Source organism: Euphorbia lathyris, chromosome 7 (genome assembly GCF_963576675.1).
Source record: "Euphorbia lathyris chromosome 7, ddEupLath1.1, whole genome shotgun sequence".
Classification (NCBI taxonomy): domain Eukaryota; kingdom Viridiplantae; phylum Streptophyta; class Magnoliopsida; order Malpighiales; family Euphorbiaceae; genus Euphorbia; species Euphorbia lathyris.
In genome coordinates, this window is record NC_088916.1 from 67,404,556 (window position 1) to 67,410,720 (window position 6,165).

The following is a 6,165-nucleotide window of genomic DNA, read 5'->3' on the forward strand; positions in this document are numbered from 1 at the left end:
ATCCAACTTTTTCACAACTAGAAGTCGGATGAAATCCATCTCACTTCTCCGTTGGAAGTGTAACCAAGCTTAAATGCTTGGGTGGCAAACTGCATCTAACTTCTATCGAATAAATTTCGTCAGACTTTACCTTAATTAAATTAGCATTATTCGGGAAATAATTTTTAACCGGACTATTTTAAAATGAATAAAGAACAAAATCCAATTTCATTTTCTGTCATATTGATTCAAAGTGAGAAATTGAGACAAACAAAAATATCTATCAACTCTTTCCTACTCTGACCTCAAACTTATTAGTTCTAATTATTATACTTTTTATTCCATAGAAATAATTTATAAAAAGAAAAAAAAGAAAAACAAGTATTAGATGCCTTTTGAGTTATTCACGAGTCATGCATCTATGTTTATATAAGAATATTTGCAGAGATTTACAAAATTAACTAATCATACCATTATTGTTTTATTTTTAATTAATAAAATTTTGTATTTTTAATTGTGCAAATTAAGTTTTTTTTTTTTTTTTTTACTTTTTATATTTAACATAGATGCATAATACATATAAGGGTTAGTTTCAAATAAATACTATGTGATTTTATGTTTTTGCAAATCGGTACTTGTGGTATTTTTTATTACAACCCGAATCTTGTAATTTGTAAAATTTTCATTTTTTATTGAATTTGCCAAATTTAGCTCATAACGACCTCAAAATGAAAATTTTTAAAAAGTTGTTTAGTATTGTATTTATTATGGAACCACATTTTTTATTTTTAAATATCATCGTTTTTGGAGTTTTCTCTCTCTAGACAGTATCTCTCTCTTTCTCATAAGAAAACAACACATAAATAACCCTAAACCTAAAAATTTGAATAATTAAAGTTGCTTAAAATATCATTTAATTATTGAAATTTTTCATTTTGAAATCGTTATCGGTCAAATTTGTCAAAGTCAACAAAAAATGAAAATTTTAACCACAGGATTCGGTTTGTTAAAAAACTCACATATAGCGATATGCAAAAAACATGAAACCACATGGCATTTATTTGAAATTAACCCTATATTTAATCGTATTATTGCATAGTCAGTTTTTATATAATATAATTATCAATATTATCAAATTTTAATATTTCGATTAAGTGAGCAAAATTTTCATTACAATTTTTATAATCTAATTTAAAAAAACACATTTAAATTCACCGTTAATTCAAAAACATAATTAAAAACAAGATAATAGTTTTCTTAAATTGAAGACTATAAATAATAAAATTACAAAACTAGATATAACAAACCTTCGAATGAATCTGATGGGTGAAATATAGGAAGATTTGGGGGTCCGTTGAACTAGTTTTCTTAGCATATTTTTCTGCAATGAACATTCATCTCTCATAATACAACAGAAGCGTGAATCAAACTCTAACCGTCTCTGTCAAATTATCACCAAAACATAGAAAATAGGAAGAAAATCAAATTAAAAGTGTTGGAAGCTGAACAAAATTTAGTAAAAATAAAAAATTTCAAAAGAACAGTCTATCTGTAAGAATGAGCCTTAAATCACTTTTATAGACAGGCTGTTAGAATTTTCTTTTCTCCAATTAATTCATTTAATAAAGAATAACCTTACTAAATTAATTTATATTAAAAACAATTAAAACTAAAGTAACCACTAAACTGTTTTAGATAATTAATAATTACATTAATAAGATTTGATTTTTTTTAGTAACCACTGTTCAGTTTTTATATACTATGGTCTAATTAATTAGAATAATGCAGAGAGTTTTTTCACATAGAAAGTACGAAATTGATGAGATTTAATTCTATAGTAACCACTGTTCAACTTTTATTATAAAATTAATAATAAACATTAATTTTATTAATGAGATTAATAACCATCATTCAATTTTTATATGTTGATAAAATTGATTTCAGTATTAATAATTAAACATTGGATTTTAATCTGATTTACTTAAAATAAGTTTGAGTATGAATATAGATCGACTCCTTTAACAATAATTAAAGTAAGATGAAGTAAGTGAGGTATATAAAATAACTTGTTGTGTTTGGATGGAAGGTAAAGTAAGTGATGGTTTAATAAATATAATTATATATATAATTACTCTTATATCCTTTCATTTGTATAAATATAATAAAAAAAACAAAGGGTATTTTTGGAAGAAAAATATATGTACCATGATTGATTCCCCTCCAATTTGGGGTGTAAGGAAAATTACCCAAAATTCACCCTCACTTACTATGCTCTTCAATTATACTTCAAAACAAACAAGGTTAGCTAATTACACTTACCATCACCTACCTTCAAATACCATTATCCAAACAAGGAGAGTCTGAGGAAAGAAAAAAACGGTCGCCTCCCTCTTCTTCTGTTAATGTCTCTTAATCCATCAAATATACAAACTTTACTATTTTATTGATCTACTTTGAGAATGATGAATGAAGTTTGTCTTCTTTCTCCCACTGAGTTAGGTTCTTATGTTTTTTTTTGTCAACGTGCATATTTTTTATCCGTCTGAATATAATATGTTTTTCATTATTCTTTCATTTATACCTTTTTTCGGATTTAGTAAGAGTAAACACAATTTATCTTGTTCATGGATCAATACATCTACGTGGTTGGCACAAAATAAATGACTCAAATCTAAATATTCAGAATTACCTGAATAATGAATTTGGATTGTATATGCTTTTCTATATATTTGAATTTAGAAAATAGTATTTGAGAGTTCTGAAAGTAATTTCCATATGATTCATGAATCAAATATAAAATAAACTGGAGTCATTGTATAGTGCCTTGGATACTCTCTCTTTTCCAATGGAAAATATTAATTGCATGTTCCACATTATTATAAACATTTATGTTTTGTATTTTTTATATAGGAGGGTTGCTAATTTCATGACACATCTAATGCAATCTGTGTTTAATATTATTCAATGCAAGTTGATAAAGAAATAAATTATGTATGCACAAAAAAAAAATATAACTAATTAAAATTGGATTAAATGGTTACAAGTTTTAAGTCTTTTACATATAGATTTAAATTTAATATTTTAGTATAGGCTAATTAAAAAAAAAAAACTATGTGGTTTGATATTTTTGTGGTCGGTTTTGTGGTTTTTTCAGAGTAAAATAATCTTTGTGATTTGTTACGTTAGCAAAATTGCAGAATTCTACCTAACGCCATCAGTTTTGCTAACGTAACAAAGACAATTTTGTAAAAAAAAAAATGATATTTTTTTTTACTTTTCAAAAGCGAGAATTCATTTTAAAAAATTCTCTCTTCTTTTTGTTTTTCTTCTCTCTTCCCTCTTCCTCTTTTTTTCCATGGAAATTCGAAAATCTGTAACAAACGAGATGCTCCTCTTCTTATAGTGAAGAGACAAAGATTCGAGCGTTATCTTAATATTCTTCTTCTAAGTACAACTTAATTTAAAACCACGCAAATCCTCAATTTCAGTTTGAGTAATAGTAACATAGAATTTTATTTTGGAAAGAATGTTGATTGACTAGATTGACATGACATTATTTTGAAAGAGAAAGGAACGAGAAGACAAAAACATGTAGGAGGAAAGAGAGAGGAACGAGCATGTTCGTGACTTCCCTTCATGGGATTGATTGTTCTAGAAATCTGAAAATTCGAGTAATGAAGGAGAAGAAGAAGAAATGGTTTTTATCAAGATGCATTTGCAGCAACTCGTTCCTCTCTTCCCCCATTGTTTTAATATTCTCGTTCCAATCTCTTCCAAAATAATATCAGGCCAATCTAATCAATCACTTTTCTTTTCTAAATAAAATTCTTTGTTGCTATTACTCAATATGAAATTGAGGATTTAGGTGTTTTGAAATTGAGGCGTACTCAGAAGAATAATATTAATATGACGGTGCCTACTATGGTTACTTTGTTTTTTTTACAAAGTAAAACTTACTTTGTTTTTTTCACCATTGGATGATGGTGGACTTTAACAAAGTAGGTTCATCCAATGGTGGTAAAAACAAAGTAATAGTTACTTTGTCAAAAATAAAGTAAGCATAGCCTAACCCTTAATATGACGCCTGAATCTTTCTATCTTCGCTATAGGAAGAGGAGCAATTTATTTCTTACAAATTTCTAAATTTTCATAAATAGAGAAAAAAAAAAGAGAGGGGAGAATTTTCTTTTTAAAAGAATTCTCAATTTTGAAAAAGTTAAAAAGTAAAAAAAAGAAATTGACAAAATTATGTTTGCTACGTCAGCAAAACTTACGACATTAGGTAAAAATATGCGGTTTTTCTTGATAACATCCAGATTTATTTTTGGGCAAATATATAATAACATAGAAAGAGAAAGATACTATAACATTATGTCACGTTGTCTAAAGCGGGTCATGATAGATACGCCATATAAGTAAGATACGACAAAAGTAGTCGGAGTCAATAGATTCGCCAGCTAAAGTATACCCGCCATCCGTCAAACATGCCCTCGCAATCGTATCTTATCTTAATACTTTTTGTTTTCTTTCATTTTTTCACAACTATTCATATATTTGTGATATGTTACTCATAAATGGTAAAATGATGCACATGTGAAGTATAAATGACAAGATTCATGACTAATAAAATAAATTGACCAAACCTGCCAATATTAGAGGTAATCTGCACCATTTTAAACTTTGAGAGTATTTTTACACCATATCCAATCCGAGTTAACTTAAAAAAATTGAATTGAAAGGAATATATTGTATGATACTATGTATTCATCTTTAAATTACCAATTTAATATAATTCTTTTTACTTTAATGAAAGTAATAAAAGCAAACAAAAATTAGAGTAAAAATATTATTAACGAATCATACTTTAGAAAATAATGAATATTTTAATAAAAGGTACAAATATTTTATTTATAGAATTACAAATATAAATTAATGAAAATCTTGGGCAAATGGCACCAAAGTTAGCATCCTAATTCCTAAGGTCCCATGTGATTTTAATTTACGAAAAAAATAGGTATAAAAATACAAAAAGGAAAAGAAATAATTAATAAGAGAAAAAAAAAAGTAAAAGAGAAAAGGAGATTATAGGGTACATGATGGCATATGGTGCTTAGGGTGTAAATAAATTCAGTTATTTATTTGGTAGGTAGGCAGCATGCAGTTATGATGGTTCCCACCCGCAGCAGACATGCTAAGTTTGAGTCAGACACACGTAGCCTAACCCTACATCTCCATCAACCAAAGTTTCCCATTAAGGTCAATTTCGTAATTTATTAAGGACCTATTTATTTTACTTACTGTTTTATATTGCTGCCGTTGCTTGTTGTTATGGTTTGCATTTGCTATAAGGAAAAAACTATTTTTCCAAAAATAAGAGATTATCTGTTTTTATAAAAAAATTACTGTGTAAAAAACAAACAGAAACTCCTAACCAATCACTTAAGTGACCGTTTGTTTTTAATTTTCGGAACTGCTCTAAACAAACAGGAGATAAAAAAAACGTTTGGTAAAAATTCAAAACATCTGTTTTTTACAGAAAAAATCAACTAATAGATGTTGTCTATCAGTAACAGCAAATAACAAACAGCTAACCGCAGTAGCAAACAGTAAATATGAGTAGATGAAACAAACGGCCCTAAAACTCTCCATTTTTCAGTGAAAATGCAAACATGAGAATGAAAATGAGCAACCAACCATCCTCTAACTCTATGATTTTTTTGACCAATACTAAATTTGGCTCGAAAACCCAATTGATTCTCTCAATTTTAAGAGTCTTTGTTTACTATTCGCAATTGCTTAAAGTGATGTGATATCAAAAGCACAAGAGCATGGAACAAAGGAGCTTGGAGTTAAGGAGCCTAGTAGAAGCATGAGGGATCCATTGGAGCTGTCAATTGGACCTATGACGAAGAATCGTGCAAAGAAAGACCAACAAATGCTTAATGGACTCATCTTGAGCTTCTTTAAACAAGGAATGAATTCTAGCGAAGTCATTAAAGATGGTGTGTTTTTGTGTTGTATCCAAGCCCAAGCCCATAATAGTGATATGTAAAAAGGTTGATCATATTTTAAGAGAAGCTTTGGACTTGCATGTGTTTGGCATGTGCAAAACCCATTGGGACTCATTAAAATTAATGCTATAACCTTATAGGTTTGATTGGGCTTATTTCTAGCTAATTAAAAGGC